This window comes from Sceloporus occidentalis, unplaced genomic scaffold, assembly GCF_023333645.1.
Source record: "Sceloporus occidentalis isolate IW3139 unplaced genomic scaffold, rSceOcc1.0.p SCAF_1, whole genome shotgun sequence".
Taxonomy (NCBI): Eukaryota; Metazoa; Chordata; class Lepidosauria; order Squamata; family Phrynosomatidae; genus Sceloporus; species Sceloporus occidentalis.
The window spans coordinates 84163733-84183771 of NW_028316981.1; positions in this window are offsets into that span (position 1 = coordinate 84163733).

Consider the following 20039-nt stretch of genomic DNA (forward strand, 5'->3'; position numbering starts at 1 on the left):
TATCTTTGTCAATAATTTTCCTTGCAGAGCAGAGATAAAGAGCAGTACTTTAAGTTAACTTTTCTCACAGCTCACTAGAGGGCACTCAAAGCACTTCATATATTTATTGCTTTGAAGTTTACATACTGCAGACTTTTAAAAAAAAAATCAGATTAGAGGAATTTTCTAATTTTACTATTTTGAATTGCCGTAATTCAAGGCAACCTCCATGCCCCTATACAAATGAAACTGTATCCCAAAACTATGATAGGTTTATTTGACAAAAAGAAACTGCAAACAGATCATGTAGCTAACAGGAATACAAAGAGTCTATGAAAAAGTACAACAGTTGCATCATTGCTCTTTCCTTTATCCCACACAGCAGTTCATTACGTTGGGGGAAAATGGAAGAATATGTCAGAATTGAACTTTAGGCGGTTTTCTGCCATCCTGTGAAGAAAGGGGAAAAAGTGTATTGCTTGCAAAGATAGTCAAGAAACGAGTGGGTGGGAGCTGGCACGTGTGATAATTCTGTATGGCATCTCTTGGCTTTCACTATCACAATGTACACCTGCACCACTAAAATACTTAGTTTTGGAAAATGTGCAGGCAACCGTGCTGTGGGTTTTGGAACTTATCCAAGTAGTCATATTTTAATATATGCCACTCCTCCATTGGCAGCAAAAGTGAATAACTCTCAAAATAATTGTGCAATTTTCAGCTTGGTCTAATGGGTCATTCAGACATTGTTGTTTTTTTTTTTAACCAGAACAATGCGAATAACCCTGCTCACGCATTTTGGGTTTGGTATTCACACTATGGAACCACATCTCTCTGCAAACCACATCTCTCCATATTTGTGTGAGTTTGGTTGCTCACATGTGCAGACTCCCTTCCCTTGTCCCCACACCCACCAGCATCCCTCAGATGGGAAGAGGCTTCTCCTCCTGCCATTTGAGGATCAACAGCCCCTTTTCTCTCCTCCCTTTCCCCCTCCCTTTCCCTCTTTTTTCCCCTGTGGTGGCTGTTCCACTGGGGAAGGGGCAGCATTTTCTCCAGTACATGGCTGTCAACAACGCTAGTGTAATCGAAACACATCCAAGGCATGCAGATTTTTATCCCGAGTTTATTTGGGAATAATAATAATAATAATAATAATAATAACAACAATAATATTTATATTTCCTGCCTCTCTCTACAGATTGAGGTGGGATTACAACACTAAATAAAAATACATAATACAAACAATAACAACATAATACTGTCCTTTTACATCCCTCCAGCATTGCATAATAATAATACTATTATATAACATTATATATTATATAACACTGAATATTCACATCTATTATACTGTTGTACTGACAATGATACAAATATTTTTTTTAAAAAATTGGAAAATAACTAAATATTGATTATCCCAGGGTAAGTGGTTTTTTGGGCAGCTCCCCCTCAAACCCCCCCCCCTCTTAATTGGGTTCATTTGGGATGAATGTGAACAACAGAGATTCAATTTGGATTCATCCTGGATTATTTTCACCCTCTGAATAACACCTAGGTTTCTAATGTCACAGTCTTGCTCCTTTTCACACTTCAGTCTTGCTCCTTTTCACACTGCATAGCCATAGCACTATTATTTCACTTTAACTGTCATGGATATACTCTATGGAGTTCTTGGTTGTGCAGTTTGGAGAGGCACTAGAGCTCTTTGGCTGGGAATTATAAATAGCCCTCCCAAAAGTGAAAATTCCAGGATTCCATAGGATGCAGTGATGGTAACTAAAGTGGTATCATAATGTATGGGAAGTCCTCCATATCCATGGATTCAGCACCCACAGATTCAACCATCTACCATCTGAAAATATTAACACACAACCAAAGACATAAGGCATTCCCATGTCTTTAGGAGCATTCTGATTTTGCCATTTTATATAAGGAATATCATTTTACTACACCATTGCATACAATGGGACAAGAGGAGGCACAGTTTTTGGTATCCATGTGAGGGAGGGGGAGTGGTATTGGCCAACAGATACTTATATAGAGCTGCAGCAGTGTGATACCATACTTTCCCTCTATAATGAAATTTTGTAAGCATGAATTAAAAAAAATACTGTTACGGGTCTTTTCTTTTTTTGACAAGCAGAAGCAAAAACAGCAGCAGCTGAGAAGAAGAAATGGGGGGTGATCAGTCTTACTCAGTACATTTCCCACTTCCATCTTCTTGCTCTGCCTTGCCCAATGAAATGGAAAATGCAATAAATGCTTCTCCCTGAACCTCTGTGCCTCTACTGAAGAAAATAGAATTTCTAATTTTTTTAAAAGTCTTCTCAATTCATTTCTTTCATTTCCCAACTGACTTCTTTCATTTTGCTGCCTCAGTAAAATGCTACTGGACAATGTGATAATATATATTTTGGTTCAGAAATCAAAAAGACTCACAGAAAGAAAGGGAAGGATATTAAACAAACAAACAAACAAACAAACAAATAAATAAATAAAAGACAAATAAATATTACCTGTTCCAAGTAATAACTGGACTGTATATTTTACATAACAAATAATTTGCAACTCCAGTTTCTATAAGCTGTATGGTTGCCATTTCTTTCCAAAACCAAACAGGCATTCTGCCCAAGGCAATTGTACCAAGGTGGTACAACTCCAGGGTTATGAAGCCAGTTCTAAAACAGGTATTAACTACATTCATAAGCTGTTGTCTTTTCTCTATAGCAGGGGTGGACAACTTGTTACCTTCTGGGTGTTATTGGACTGCAGCTTCCATTACCCATCTTCCTTCATTGTTGGCTATGCTGGTTAGGATGGATGAATTTTCAATCTGGTACCATCCAAAGGACTAAAAACTACAATGAGAGCCAGCATGGTGTAGTGGTTTAAATGTTGGACTGTGACTCTGGACACCAGGGTTCAAATCCCTATTCAAGCTTGGAAACCCACTGGGTGACCTTGGGGAAGTCATACTTTCTCTCAGCCTCAGAGAAAGGCAAAGGCAAATCCTCTCTGAATAAATCTGAGCAAGGAAAAACCTCATGATAGACTATAGGGTCATCATAAATTGGAAATGGCTTGAAGGGACATGACAACAACAACAAGCTACCACCACTGCTCTATATTCTGAGACTGTCTCTTTCAGAGGGTGCCATTTTGGGAGTAATTTTCATGTACTCCTGTGTGACTTGCATTTGCAGTCAACACAGGAGTAACTCCATCAATATGTATTACCTTGCTACAAATCTTCTGGTTTTGTGAATTCTTTCTGCTTCTGACTCGGTTGACTCAGGATTTTGTCCTATCCTTCTTTACACAATCATTGCTGTTGTTGTTAACTACCTTTGAGCTGACCTTGACTCATGGCAACCCTATGGATGAGACATCTCCAAGTCTCCTTGTCCTAATTGCTCTGCTCAGTTCCTGCAGGCTTAGGCCCGTGGCCTCCCTGATTGGGTCTATCCATCTGGTGTGTGGTCTTCCTCTCTTTCTGCTGCCCTCCACCTTCCCTAGCATTATTGGAGCTTATCACACTGGGCTTTTCCATCCTTCCCTCCCGACCTAGGCACAGGATGAAAACTTTTAAGCACATATTTTATCACACACCTCCCTGCCCACGCTGGAGGGATCCCATACCCGATCATGGCATCCTATACCTGATCCGAACTTCTCCCATATTTTGCAAAGAACAGGAAAATTCTATTTTTCAAAAAGTGCAGGAGAAGTCCAGATCGGGTACGGGATGCCATGATCGGGTATGTGATGCCTCTGGCCTGGCCATGGAGGCATGCAATAAAACCCATGCTTAAAAGTTTTCATCCCCCGCCTAGATCAGGAGGGAAGGATGGAAGAGGGCAGTGCAATAAACTCCATTGTCTTTTCTAATGTATCATGCTTTCTCAGGATGTGGCCAAATTATGATGGCCTCAACATGACCATACAAGCTATAAATGATATCTTAGCTAAAACTTGAGCCCAGTAAGTTAAAGGTGGGAGGCTGAGAAACAGGATAGACCCTCCTCTTTTGTCACAGTGTCTGCTGCCTTCTACATATAGGGGGTGATTTCCCACATGGTAGCTGCATTGAAAGGCTTGTTATGTTTAACACTGGGGGGGGGGAGTGAATTTCAGTGCTGCTCCCCACCCTTCCATCCAACCGAAATTATTTTAAGCACAGCTTCCAAAGTTGGCCCTTGATGTACCAAACTAAAAATGTCATTCTATTAAGGAAGGAAAGTAGAATTATCTAGAATACTTTTGGCAACTCTAGCTTTGTTTTCAGAAGGGGTTTATAGACTCCTGGAGACTCAATTAGTTTTAGCTTGACAATCTCATGTCAGCTGTGGAAAGTAAAATTAGTGTAAACCCATAGAAATACAACAATGCCAACTCCCAGTCTTCAGGCAAGCTCTTTATGTATGTGTGTGTCTGTGGAGACTCAGGAATCTATCTGTCTCTTGTTGTTGTGTTGTTTTGTGACTTCAAGTTGTTTCTGATTTATGGAGACCCTAAGGCAATCCTATCAGAGGGTTGCTTGGCAAGAAGATCTTGGCCTCTACTGCCAAGATCCTGGTCCATGCCCTAGTGATCTCACGACTTGATTATTGTAACGTCCTCCTGGCTGGGCTTCCTCTTTCTCACCTCCGTCCTTTAATCTCTGTCCAGCATTCAGCCGCACGCATTATCACATCCGCCCACTGCTCTGACCACATCTCTCCTGTGTTGGCATCCCTTCACTGGCTCCCCCTACCTTTCCGTATTCAGTACAATCTCCTGCTGTCGACGTTTAAAGCCCTCCATGGGCTGGCCCCTCCTTACTTATCAGACCTTCTTTCTCCTCACCTACCCACCAGGGCCCTCTGTTCTGGTAGTCAAGGTCTGCTGTCCCAGCCCAGGAATTCCTCTGCCCCATCTCGGATTCGCCCCTTTTCACTCGCTGCCCCTCACTCCTGGAACCTTCTTCCCCCGCGAGCAAGGGCCATCACTTCTTTAACCAGCTTCAAAACAGAGTTGAAGACCATCCTGTTCAGAGAAGCGTTCCCAGGCATTGCATAATTATTGCTTGTTATTTGATGTTCTTTTGATGCCTGTTTTATCGAACCATTTCCTGTATTGCTATGTACTTTATATGTATTAGCCTACTAGCCCCACCACCTTTCCCTTCTCCTTTTATGTCATGTCTTTTTAGATTGTAAGCCTGAGGGCAGGGAACCGTCTAATTAAAAAGATTGTATGTACAGCGCTGTGTAAATTTACAGCGCTTTATAAATAAAGGTTAATACTAATACTAATACTAATATTACTACTACTAATAATAATTTGTTCAGAGGATGTTTGCCATTGCCTTCCCCTGAGGCTGAGTGTGTGACTTGTCCAGTGGGTTTTATGGATGAATGCAGAACAGAACCCTCATCTCCAGAGTTGTAGGAGTTTATCATATTAAAAAAAAACCCAGCAAGTTACCACTTCCCTTTTACAGTCGTTTACAGGATGCAGCCAATGCTGCCGCCCAACTGCACCCTGCCTAAATCCTGGCTTCCAGCTGCTCTAATCCCCCCGCTTTTCAAAAATGGGAAGCTCCTGACTTTGCAAATTGGCCAGCTGAGCATGAGTGGCAGCTGGGATTTAGGTGGGATGCAGTCAGATGGCAAGCAGCAGCATTGGTAACATTTTTTGTGCAATAATTTCCAGCTGCATCCTGTAAGTGACTGTAAAACATAAGGAGTAAATTGCCTTTTTTTAAATCATAGAATCATAGAGTTGGAAGAGGCCACAAGGGCCATCCAGTCCAACCCCCTGCCATGCAGGAACTCTCAGTCAAAGCATCCATATTGGTCAAACCAATACATTATATTGCCTAATCTATTTCTTATTCCAGTTCTAGTCAAAGTGGTGGTCTGCTGGTTCCTGTACTTTGGGAGAAAACTCTGCTGGTCTCTTGCATCAGCTTAAGAAGCCCTGCCTTACACCACAGGATGAATTTGAGGCTTTCAATGGCATAGTCAAGTGAAAGGGCAAAGAAATTGTTTCTGGTAACACTATAGCTAGAACAGAAAAGAAAGCAAAATAATATCCTATTTAGAAACATGCTTGGAAAATCTGAGATGACATCCCAGATATTTTAAGGCATCTACTCTAATTGTCAGCACAATTCTAATGTAAAAGTACTTCTGTTCTTACCAGGGTTAACAATCGCAGGTTGAATGTGTCACAAAATAGAAATCAAAGAATCTACACCTTCTCTCCATGTCATTACTACAATAAAATGACATTTCCCTTCTTTTACTCCCTATATATCTCAAGAAGTTCAACTCTGGATTGCTTGCATCACATTTGTTTGACCCTTAGAAACACACAATCATTGGGGTTAAGATGCTTTAACGCAAAATAGAGAAATGAAGAATAGACAAGGCTCACTCAGCATTTCCAAATGTAATAAGACTTGAGGAGTGCTTATTTACAGAATACTCCTGGAGTCTGTGAACTGTAAGCATGACATGCATACTGCTGTTTCACTGGATCATGCTTCATATTTGTATAGGTAAGTAGCTATTTTTCATTTTTCTCACAAAAAAACCCAGAAATTAGATGAGATAGGTTTCATTGTTTAACAGGTGACAAAACAGATGCTATGTTCCTCCTTCTACGCATGCAGTTTACAAATGAGAAACATTTGTAATAAGTTTTTTTTAACAGCCATGTATCAGTGAGAGTAAATTCTTGAAATTCTGGGTTATAATTTACAGGGAATTTTAAAAAATGTTCCCAGTGGTGTTTTTGGTGAAATAATACAAATTTGTTATCAGAATGTATCCATTTGTTTTTATCTTTATTTTAATTCTTACTATCAGCAATGATGTCTTGCTGATACAGAGCTTCAGATTCACAGGTGTATCAAATCTGCTGAACTTGTGGTCAACTAGTAGTGAAAGTAGGGAAAATATATTTATTGTTACACAATCCCATATCCTCCAACATTTTATAAAGGAAAACTAGGGCCCGGTACACACAGGCGCTTTGTGGTATGGTGGCAGCAATTTTAGGGTTCGGGAGCACGCAGCAACCACATGCTCCTGAACCCTAATATGTATGGATGGCGGCATCATGGCAGCTTCCCATCCATACGGGGGCTGCCATGATGCCGCCTCTGCTGTACAGTGAGCAGATGTCACTGGCAGGAAGTGGCATCAAGGCAGCTCCCCTTCTTGCTTCCAGCGTCGCAAAAAAGAAGCAGCACAGACATGGGGCAAAAACGGACGGCATGGAGTTGTCCATGTGTACTGCCCCTAGGACACTTGTGGCCAAGCAACATCAGGGTGTGATCAAGATGGCAAAGATTATGAATAGGATGAACACACAAGCTAGGTGAAGCTGCAACAGTCTGTATATGCCTGAACCTACTAGGAAGGGCAAGATTCTGCCCTCTCTTCTCCTCCCTGCCAAGTTCATTGCCAGACCAGGAAAGCAGCTCCTTCCCACCAGTGCACCAGGTGACACCTCCCTGTGAGGTGTCAGCTGATGGAGTCTGCACCCCCTGCACCCCCCTAGCAACACTCCTGGGACAGAGGACTGAATGAGACAGTCCCTGCCAAAAATCAAAAGTTGCTGGGTATGATGTCTTTCCTTCTGCTCAAATATGTCCCATTGACTTCAATGGAATGCACTTGCAAGTAAGTGTATATAGTGTTCATAGGGTGAGAATCATGTGGATGTAGCCCCACATAGGATGACATTCCATCTAACATTCATGTCCTCTCTTCCCATCAAGGACCTACAGCCTTAGAGAAACCCTGATATGTTTTATGATGTTAGAATAGGATGAAGCTTCCACAGACAAGAAAATCATAAATTCACTTTGTAGAGGATGCACTATAGGGAAAAGAAAACTACCAAGTTGTTTAGGCATTTTGAAGAAGAATAGCTTTAAAAAAAAAGAAAATAAAAACACATTTTAGCTAGAAATATATATTGTTAGTTTTTTGTAGGTTATTTGGGCTATGTGGCCATGTTCTAGAAGATTTCTTCCTGATGTTTCACCAGCATCTGTGGCTGGCAATTTCAGAGAATGTTTTGCCTGCAAAAAGTTGGGAAATTCAGAGGGAATTTCCATGACAGGCCAAAGTTCTAAAATTATAAACAAAAGTAACACATCGGTCCATATAGAACTCACAAGTTGAGCTGTTTCCCTGAATATGCATTGTACCTTTTATTGATATGTTTTTAAATATTTTTTTCATTCAATTTAATGTTTTAATTAGTTTAGCTGTGTTTTAACAAAACAACTCTATGGCTGGCATCTTGTTAGTGACATATGCAGACATAAGTCCAACTTACATCTCAAGAAACCAGGATGGATGACTAATGAACTTTCAACTGAGCTAAGTTTTAAATGGAACATTTATAAGAAATGGAAAAATGGGGAAATCACCGAAGAGGAATTCAAACAAATACCTAGCACATGCAGGGGTAAAGTCAGAAAAGCTAAAGCGCAGAATGAACTCAGGCTTGCTAGAGAACAACAAAAAGGGCTTTTTTGAGTATGTCCGCAGCAAAAGGAAGAAGATGGAAATGGTAGGGCCACTGTGTGGAGAAGATGGCAAAATGCTAACAGAAGACAGAGAAAAGGCAGAATTACTCAACACCTTCTTTGCCTCAGTCTTCTCAGAAAAGGCAAAGGGTGCTAAACCTGAGGATAATGGAGCAGAGGACAGAATAGGGGAATTTCAGCACAGAATAAGTAAGGAGATAGTACAGGAATGCCTGGTTAATCGAAATGAATATAAGTCTCCAGGACCAGATAAACTACATCCAAGGGTATTAAAAGAACTGGCAAATCTAAATGAGTAGCTAATACCTCAGAGGACAGGATCAAAATTCAAAATGACCTGAATAGATTAGAAAACTGGGCCAAAACTAACAAAATGAAATTCAATACAGAGAAATGTAAGGTACTGCACTTAGGGCGGAAAAATGAAATGGACAGATATAGGATGGGGGACATCTGGCTGAATGAGGCTACATGTGAAAGGGATCTAGGAGTCCAAGTAGACCACAAGATGAACATGAGTCAACAGTGCGATGCAGCAGCTAAAAAGGCCAATGCAATTTTAGGCTGCATTAATAAAAGTGTAGTGTCAAGATCAAGGGAAATAATAGTTCCACTCGATTCTGCTCTGGTCAGGCCCCACCTGGAATATTGTGTCCAGTTATGGGCACCACAATTTTAAAAGGATATTGAGAAACTGGAGCGTGTCCAAAGGAGGGTGACTAAAAAGGAGAAGGGTCTGGAAACCATGCCCTATGAGGAGCGACTTAGGGAGCTGGGGATGTTTAGCCTGGAGAAGAGAAGGTTAAGAGGGGATATGATAGCCCTGTTTAAATACTTGAAGGGATTTTCTGCTGCTCTAGAGAACAGGATACGGAACAATGAATGCAAACTGCAGGAAAAGAGATTTCACCTCAACATTAGGAGGAACTTCCTGACAGTAAGGGCTGTTCGACAATGGAACATACTGCCTCAAAGTGTAGTGGAGTCTCCTTCCTTAGAGGTCTTTAAACAGAGGCTGGATGGCCATCTGTCGGGGATGCTTTGACTGAGAGTTTCTGCATGGCAGGGGGTTGGACTGGATGGCCCTTGTGGTCTCTATCAACTCTATGATTCTATGAGTCTATGGCGCTTTACAGACCGCCCCAAAAGGGCGGTCTGCTGGCGCCGCTGGTTGCTGCATCCGGGAACCTTAGCAGCCAAACCGTGCAATTCCCGGATGCAACAAAAAGAAGCCGAAAAAAGTAGCTTCTTTTTGCACCGCGGAAATGGCGCCCCAAAGCACCAATGGTGCACTGGCAGCGTCATTTCTGCCGCGCGATGTCAAGATGGTGGTGCCCATGTAGAACGGGAGCCGCCATTTTGTACGCGCTGAGTGCGTACTAGGGTTAGGGGCGTCTGAAAAGGACACCCCTTTCTAACCCTAGTACGTGCATGGCATGTACTTTTTGCCCGTTTGTAATGGGCCCATGTCTGTTTATGGTCATTGCAGAGGGAGAAATTCACTACCACCCTTGTGTAACAACTAATCCCTGGATTCCAGTGGTTGCTGCCTCCGTCTCCCGATATGTCCATGTAGAAGCTGAGGGATGGCAGCGGGCTTCCAAGAACTGTCTAGTTATGCTCCAATAGCTGGACCCACAACAAGGAAATTCTTATTCATGACTTTCTGGGTTCCTGGAAGAGGTTCTGGAAGAGGTTTTTCTGCATCATAACTATTGAAACATAGCCAAATGCTTCTCAGTGGCTTCCTACATTATCCCCCAGTCTCTTGATGGCCATTTCGTGAGGCTCCCTGAAGAAGAGCATGTCTTATGCATGGGGAGTAAGGAGAAAATGGGTGCATCTACATTTTAAAAATAATGCAGTTTGACATCACTTTAAGTGCAGTAGCTCCATCCTATAGAATTGTAGGAACGGTAGTTTTACAAAGTCTTTAGCCTTCTCTGGAGTTTATTGCACAGACCCCCAGAACGGGCTTGGCACTTTATTAAAGGGGGTGTGATGGGAACGGAAGGCGGCATAGGACGCAGTTTACTGCACAAGAGAGATGCACTGTGTTCCAGTGTTGATGGGATATAAATCAAATAAATTTAGGCAATTCAGGTGAATGGAATATTTAGATTCAAGACTCTTGCTGCTTGAAAAACCCCCACAGACCATTGTGATCATTCTTATTTCCCTGTTATTTTTAATTAGCCAATGACCTTTTGTTATCCTTCTTAACCATAGTAAGAGGTTTTAAACACTGTTTGCTGCCGATGCACCCTATTTGCTGGCAAAAGAAAGTTCATTTTTTCTCTTGTCCTCCCTTGGAAATTAGCTGCTTTGTTCTTGTTCACTTGTCATATATTGTGATGCAGCAAAGCAATACAAGCAAAGGGCTAAAGAATGTCAGTAAGGAAGTAAAAGGCAATGCAATACTGAATCCTATTTAAAATGCAGAATTAATATTTTCAACCATTTTTAAAAGGATTCAATGCTGCTGCTATTATTTAGTGTTGCTATATACTTCTCATATTTGTTTGAGTCAAAGTAGAGCTTGCAAAATAATTTTTTTGGATTATAATTTTGAAGATTTCTGCAGCTGGCACAGTCAGAGGTCATATAAAGGAGGATTCTGAAGTGAAGTTTGAACAAATTATTTTTTCAAACTCTAACAAAGTAAAGTGACTCATCTTCGGTCATCTCATCAGTTGAACTAATCATGTATTATTATTTTTCTGCCATTCTCTTTGATTTCAGTAGCCACAGAGGCAAACAATGAATGAGTGGCTTGGTGATACAATCATAATACAGAAAACAGAATTCTTATAGTGGTATTTTATGTTTTATCACAATTTAATTTACACTTAACCTACATCCCACAAAGGAAACACTTATTGGTGAACTTTAGCTTGATAATGATGGGCTAATGACCTTGCTTTCCATTCCATTACCTGCTGCTTTGTCACTCGTGGCCACCCAAGTAATTATTCTGCCTGTATAGTAATGAGAATATTAGTGAAATTTGTACATCTTGAGGGGCAACCGCAAAGGCAATAAAAGAATGGGAGTATCATCCCAATAACATATCCTACAGCAAAGCAGCCTTGTGTTACCTGGGGAATGTTGCATGAAAATTATGTGGACCCATTTCGGGAGTCTTTGCACATTACCTAGGAATCCTGCCAAGAGGAAATGACATTCACAGAACTCCAAAGAAGAGCCACTCAGCAGAATCAAGGCTGGCACATTTGATGCCTGTGGCCCTCTTTGGGATCACTAAACTGGACAGGGATTAGAATCACAGAGGGTCATTTTGCCGCTTCAACAAGCAGGCCTAGGAACAGAGGTGCCCTGTGTAATTTGAACAGCCACAGGCGTTGTGCACTGACCCTTATGCCCTCCACTCAGCTAAATATTAGAAGTTACTTCATACAGAGGACAAGAAAGATGCTGATGATAAATAGTCGAACTCAAGGGGAAGGAAAGTTGTAAGAGAATGGAATGGGCAGAATGTTGCAAATCCTTGCTTTCTTTGACCCGACTGCAAGCAGTGGATTTAAGCAGAAAAACTGTTCCACCCCTATTTGACTTTCTTTTTATTAGAGCAACTTCAGCAAAAGGCCAAGTATGAAAGAGCCAGCATTACAAAGGGAGCTCGAGTAAACTGATATTGTAGACTGTATATGTGGCCTTGGTTGCTGAAGGAGATTCTAGAAAGGCCTGGAAAACTAAGAGTGAACATGTAAGATCAGGCTGGATGGATTCCAGGAATAACATTGTAGTTTTCAGATTTATAGTACAGACTTAATAAATGGGATTCACAACAATAGCTAGTCAAACAGTGGGCTGGAGCCAAAACATTTATTCTACAGTGAGAGCATCTCTAAATGGAGTTCCATTCACACCATGCTTGCAGTCACTGCTGGAAATTGGGGAGGGAGGTGACATTTTTGACCCCCATCTCCTTCTAAAGGTCCCATTCCCATCCCATCTGCTGTTCTATGAGTTACCCTACTGAAGCGGGAGGGGGAAAATGGCAACGATCACCAGACGGTTGAATCTGTGGATCCCTGTGGAACTGTGACAGGCTTTGCTAAATTTTAACTCAACAATATCCATATCCCTGTTTCTCTCATCAATCCAGAGTGGTAGAATAATAATAATAATAATAATCACATAATACCAGATTAAGTATGTGGTGAATTCCATTTTGGTTTTCAGTTGTTTTTGGATGTTAGCCAGAGGAAAGGATAGGCACAGTAGGCCATTGATATGCTGTATTGATTGAATGGTTAACTTTATTTTTGTATTATTCTTTACCATTATAGAAAAGTGGCTTAACTATGAAGTATTTTATATCCATTTTAAAATGTGAAAGTGTGAGTATACATTTATGTGAATTGTTTTCTATACATTTTACAGGAAACTGTCTAATAAATTCATGTAATTATCTGAACAAATTAAAGCCATAAATAAATACTGTGGTAATTACTAACAGTGTGCATCCAATTAATTGATTGATTAGGCCTCCACAGTATGTGAATTTCATTTATCCCCATATTTCTCACTTCCCCTTCCCCCACTTTGAATTATCCATTCACAATTGTGCAGCAGTGATAAAAGCTAAAACAGAATCATTGTGTAATATTTAAACAGTTTTAATTCCTATAAAAACTTACAACATTCCCTTTCTTTCAAGTAGCAGAACTACTTCAAAATAATTGTTCTGACATAATCATCATCTGAACAATTTAAACGTTTGTGGTCATACATTTGTGGTCATAACAGCCATATCAATAAGTGTGAGAAACTTCCTACAATTTAGATTTTCTATGAAATGTGTTCCTTCATTTCAGAAAAGCTAGAGTACATATTGTGAAGTAAACATGTTCCTGACCACTTTTTCTTTTCCTTTCTCCTCAGTGGGCACCTTATCCCAAAACGTAGTAAGAGGGGTGGTGGGCCAAGCTATCACTTTGCCATGCACCTACAATGTCCGACAGCTAAGTGATCTTACTGACATGTGCTGGGGCCAAGGCAGTTGCCCAAACTCTAAATGCAGTAATGAAATCCTACGCACAAATGGAATGAGGGTGACATCAAAAAAGTCACAAAGGTATCAACTAAAGGGACAAGTGACTAGAGGAGATGTGTCGCTGACTATTGCAAATCTGAATGAAAGAGACAAAGGATTGTACTGTTGTCGTGTTGAAATCAAAGGCTGGTTCAATGACATTAAAAAGACCTTGAATCTGCAAATTGAGAGAGGTGAGTGGGATTATTATCTTCTCTCTATTCTCCCTGTTCTGTGAAAACTCTAAATAGAAGACTGTGGATCCAACCAACTTAGATGAAGTTCACTTGGTGGACATTATCTATATCCAGGGTGGGGGATATGTGGCCTCAAAATATTCTTGGGCTGCATCCCTCACTACTAGCTGCGTTGCTAAGGACTGCTGGAACTTGCAGTCCAACCATATCTAGATGGCCAAATGTTTCCCACTCCAGTTGTACCCTAAAACATTTTGAAGCAGAGTATATGCATTGTAGTGTCCCCCCCCCCCTAAAATAGAATCCTATCTGAAAATGCATAGGGACTGAAATTAAAACCAACCTCATTTCTTGCACATCTTGAAAACAAGGCTAATCAAGTTCTGTCCTTGTGCTTTCTTTTTTGTCTGTTTTCATTTCTTTGAACAGAAAGTGACTGCATACTTAGTGGAATCTCCCCCCCCCCCCAAATGTTGTAGCATTTCTCTTGTATAACTGCACTAATTGACACCAAGAGGCTGTTAAATTGCATGGTTCATGAAGCTGGAAGTGTGGGTTTCTCTGTAAGATTTCAAGATAATAAAGGAAATTTAGCAGGTTGAATTGAGCAAAGTAAAATACAGAGATATGTTTAATTTCTACAGAAATCTTGAAGGTGAAAAGTTCCCTGGGTACAAAGAAATTAGATTATTTTATAACAATATAAGATTAAATTCAATATCTAAAAGAAAAAAATGACATAGGAAAAAACAATGCTAATTCAGATCTCACATTTAACATAGTTTAAAATGTTGTAAACATGGTTTTGTTTACAACAAAACCAACACCAGCCCTTATATGAACATATAGAACGGTGACATATCATTCATAATGTAGTACAGTACAGCAACTTTACTGTGTTTTAGAAAAATCCAGCCAAACTAAAGAATTTCTAAACTCCACTGATATCTAAGCAACAATTAAGCATGTACAGTGTAATGGCTTTCTAACGAAATAGGAGAGTGTAAGAATGTAAATTTGATGTAGTTTGACTTTGGCTGGACTATACCCAACTGGCAGTTGTTATAATTTTTTTTGTGGGGGGGGGGCAGTGTAAACCTTAAATTTAAAATTATTTCACAATGAGATGGATATAAGCTGCATGAGCTATCTTTTGACTACATCTGATGATGACTACTAAATAAGTCCTTTTTGTTGCTGTTATCGACGTTGGGTGCCTTCAAGTCCTTTCTAGATTATGGTGACCCTAAAGTGACCATCACAGGGTTTTCTTTGCAAGATTTTTTTAGATGTGGTTTGCCATTACAGTTTTCTTTGCCAGATTTTTTAGATGTGGTTTGCCATTACTGTAATGGCAAACCACAGGAATTCACAGGAACCCCTGTGAATAACAAAATCTGTGAATGCTCAAGTCCCATTAAATACAATGGCATAGTAACATGGTGTCCCTTATATAAAATGGGAAAATCAAGGTGTGATATTTGAAATTTATACTTTTTTTTGAATATTTTCAAGACATGGATGCTTGAATCTGTGTATAAAAAATCCCTTGATAAGGAGGGCCAACTGTACCTTCCTGTGAGATGGAGAGAACGTGACTTAGGTCACTTAATGCATTCCTAGCTTTCTTTTTTGCTGCTCCACAGACCAGGACATGGAGGACTCCTGAAAACCTAATCCAGTACTCAAATCATGGTATTCTGAAAAACTTAATCCAACACTCAGACCACTACACCACATTGGCTCTCCTTTTAATATATATGAGTATTTAGCAAAATGTGTCTTGAGAAGGACTAAACAGAAGTTTATAGTAATGTATTAATATCTGTCAATTTCAAGAAATGAATCCACTGTCGGATTATATTATGACAGATCAGATCTGTACTGAGTGCTATGAAATATATGAAGGTCATACTAAGTGCACAATTAATCTTCACTTTGTGAGTGTATATGTGTGTGTGCATTGTTCGACTTATCCTAGAAACTCAGTTCTAAATACTGTAGTTTCTCATCTACTTTTGGTTGAATGCATGTTTTTGTTTTTTATTTGTATTGTTCCAAACTCATGGGTATCATGTTGACATAATGTATATAATTTTGTTGTTTTGTTACAGCAATCACCACCACCACCACCACCACTACAACTATGACCACCATGTCTCAAAGGACTACTACCACACTTACCACTACCTCTTTAACAACTATCTCCACAGTACCTCCCACTTTCCCCTTAACAACTAAATCTGCTTTCCCAACAACTCCTAAAACTACTAGTGGCCTAATGCTGCCCACATCCTCTTTGTCACCTATTACCACAGCTCCTTCTTTTCTCTTAACAACTAAATCTGCTTCCTCAATTACTCCTACTGCTACCGATCATCTAACGTCATCAACATCTTCTATGCCAACAGCTATCATAGTTACTACTACAATTCCTTCTTTTCTCTTAACAACTAAACCTACTTCCATAAAAACTCCTTCTGCTACTGATGATCTAACACTACTTACATCTATGTCAAAAGTCACTGCCTTTCTTGCAACTGATACTCCATCAGAAAACATCAAATCATTGCCAACCAATTTCCAGTATGTGTCAATCAAAAATGATGCTGTTACCACAGACCCTCTTACTACAGGAACAGGTACAATCTGATGCCTAACTGCAATCACTTATTTACAGTTGATGTAGCATAAATGGTTAAGAACCATAACTATTCATTGTCAATATCTGATGATTAATGTGCCTCATCATCCTGTGCTGGTGAAATCTCTGTCCCTTAAAATTAGATTTTTGGTTGGAAAAGGATGTCACAATGAGGATGGAGCAAGCTTGTTTTTGGCTTCTCCAAAAACTAGGACACAGAGCAATGGATTGAAGCTACAGGAAATGAGATTCTACCTAAACATTAAGCAGAACATCCTGATGGTAAGAGACTTTGGCAGTGGAATCAGCTGCCTCAGAGTGTGATGGAGTCTCCTCCTTTGGGGGTTTCTAAACAGAGGCTGGATGGCTATCTGTCAGGAGCACTTTGATTGTGTATTCCTGCATGGCAGGGGGTCAGAATGGATGGTCCTTGTGGTCCCTTCCAACTCTTTGTTGTTTGTTGTTAACTGCCCTCAAGTCGATCCCGACTTCTGATGACCCTGTGGATGAGACATCTTCAAGACTCCCTATTTTCCACTGCTCTGCTTTGGTTCTGTAAATTCATATCTGTGACTGTGACCTCCTTAATAGAGTCCATCCATCTAGCATGTGGTCTTTTTCTCTTTCTACATCCCTCCACCTTTCCCAGCATTATTGTCTTTTCCAATGAGTCATTCCTTGTCATGATGTGACCAAAGTAGAACAACCTCAACTTTATCATAGAATCATAGAATCGTAGAGTTGGAAGAGACCACAAGGGCCATCCAGTCCAACTCCCTGCCATGCAGGAAATCCCAATCAAAGCATTTCCTCCAATATCCTCTTGGCTTTCAGGGAGATTTCAGGCTTGTGAGCCATTTGTTTGTCTTTTTGGCTTTCCATGGTATCCTCAGCTCTCTTCTCCAGTACCACATCCCAAATGAATCCATTTTCCTCTTATCTTCTTTCCTAACTGTCCAGCTCTCACAACTGTACATGGTAATAAACAATGGCTTGTACGATTCTAATTTTCATGCTAAAGTGTAAATCTTTCATATGTGCCTTCCAACTGTATGATTCTATAATTGTATGATTCTATGAGTGGCGAAAGACATTTGTCATAACTCATTATTTTACTTACTAAATAAATAATAATTTACTAAATCTATATCACATATTTAGTGGTATTTTTTGTGATTGCTTATAAGGAGATAAACATGAACTTCTTTTGTCTGATTGCTAGAGTCTGATTACTAAAGACCAAGTTTAGTGTTAAAGGGAACACATATTTGCTTCAATTAACATATTCCTCTCAACTAAAATTCCTCCAAGATAATGCGCCTTGGCGATCAAATTTGCAAATTAAGCATACTAAAATACAAGAGCTGTCAGTGATAAAATCACGTGCTTTGACTAACAGACAACTTTTGTAATCTTTTATCTATTTAAAAAAACATGCTAAATGAGCTGTTTGGATTCTGAAATGCACTCTTTGGATTCTGAAATATGTATCTCTGAAGAAAAGAGATTAATAATAACAAATCATGTTCTCCTTAACAGTATAGAATTCCTCCTGGACAGAAGGCTGAAATGTAGCACATGTCCAGGAGAAGGAAGATGTCTGGTCATCCTGAGCACATCCTTAACATTGAATTGAGTTTTTTTTTATAAAAAAAACCCAGTATTATTATTATTATACTTTATTTATATAGTGCTGTAGATTTACACAGCATTGTACATACAATCAGTAAAACCGATAAAAATAAAACCTGCCAATGGCGTACATTCTACAGGATAATAACAAAATACATATAAAACCACAGATAATAATACAAGATAGAATAAAATAAAATAAGCAGGCAACAAATTAAAAACATCAAATCTCAAATATAAATTCAAATATCAGATAAACATTCACACAATGCCTGGGAATGCTTCCCTGAACAATATAGTCTTCAAATCAGTTTTGAAACTGGTCAAAGAAGTGATGACCTGTGTCATGGGGGAAGAAGGTTCCAGGAGTGAGGGACAGCAAGTGAGAAGGGACAAATCCAGGACAGGGCAGTAGAGATCCTAGGCTGGGACAGCAGACTTTAAATACCAGAACGGAGGGTACGAGTGGGAACATGAGGAGAAAGAAGTTCAGATAAATAAGGAGGGGATTTAAAAGTCAGTAACAAGAGCTTATACTGAATACGGAAGGGGAAGGGAAGCCAGTGAAGGGATGAAAGTAGAGGAGAAACATGGTCAAAGCAGTGAATAATGCATGCAGCTGCTGAACAGAGATTAAAGGACGAAGGTGTGAGAGAGGAAGCCCTGCCGGAAAGAGGTTACAATAATCTAGTCGCAAGACCACCAGGGCATGGACCAGAGTCTTGGCAGTAGAGGCCAAGATAAATGGACAGATTTTAACAATATTATAGAGAAAGAATTGACAGGTCTTGGCTGTGGCCTGGATCTGGAGGATACACAACAGAGAAGAATCAAAAATGAAACCAAGACTGCGGGATTCCTAGACATATAACAAGCTCTTCAATTTATGGTCTGCAAAATATTTTTCCCCTTAAAAATATAGAGTTCACTATTACATAACTGAAATTCAGAAATGTTTAGCAAGATACATTTTCCAGAGGTCACTCAAGAGCACTCTGCAACAGAAAGGCTGAAATCACATTTCCCATCTCAAATGAGTTGTGTGTGTGTGAACTAAAGAAATTAGGCATTATCGGTATCTCCTTTTTTGCTGCTCATGAGCTTCTTTGTTTCCCATACAGCTTGTTAACGCAAATTGGTTTCAAATTTCGTTTTGCATATCTACCTAGAAAAGTAATGAGGAATGCTTTGTATGTATTTCTCTTTCTGATGGAGTCCTTTCTTTGTCCTTCAGAATTCCATTTCTTCTGTTCTTTTTGTTGATAATGATTTTTTCTCTCTTAGAAAATATGCAAATACCTCATGCATGTATACAGTAGATACTGCAACTCTCTAAACAGATGATCTCAGAGTGTGTTTGTGTACACACACACACAATCATTATAAAGGATATATTGTAATCTATTAAGCCAGCAGAAGAACTTGTGGACCAATGCAGTCTGTTTGTGTCCTGTGGATGGGCAGAAGTAACACTCTCCAAGATGTGTAGAATTAGATTTAGGTAATATGTGGGTAACATATGAGGATCTTATGAAAAATATCAGTTTAAGTATAATTTTTATCCAGGCGCACTTGCCTCCCAGTGGTCAAACTCTGGGTAAATTTGCGAAAAGGATAAGAGAGTAAACAATATCTTCTGAAGTCATCAGTCAAGAAAAATGTTCATAAAAGATGTATAATATGTTCTTATGATTTGTTATGAAATTTTTGTTTCTTTTCTTTAGGGCAAACCATTTTGGATTTTTCAAAAAAGGTATTGTGAAACAGATTGGATAATTATAACACATGTCGAAATAACTAATTGTCAGTCAGTTGTTCACTTTTTCTAAAAATCGAAATATGTGTTATCTGCAGTGAAAGGCCATGTTATTTTGCTGCCTGAGGAAATGCAGAAAATGCTGCCCTCTATTCTCAAGTAAAGATGAACAGTATGCAAAGCTAGGAAAGTTATTTTGCACAGGAGGCAGAAAGTCC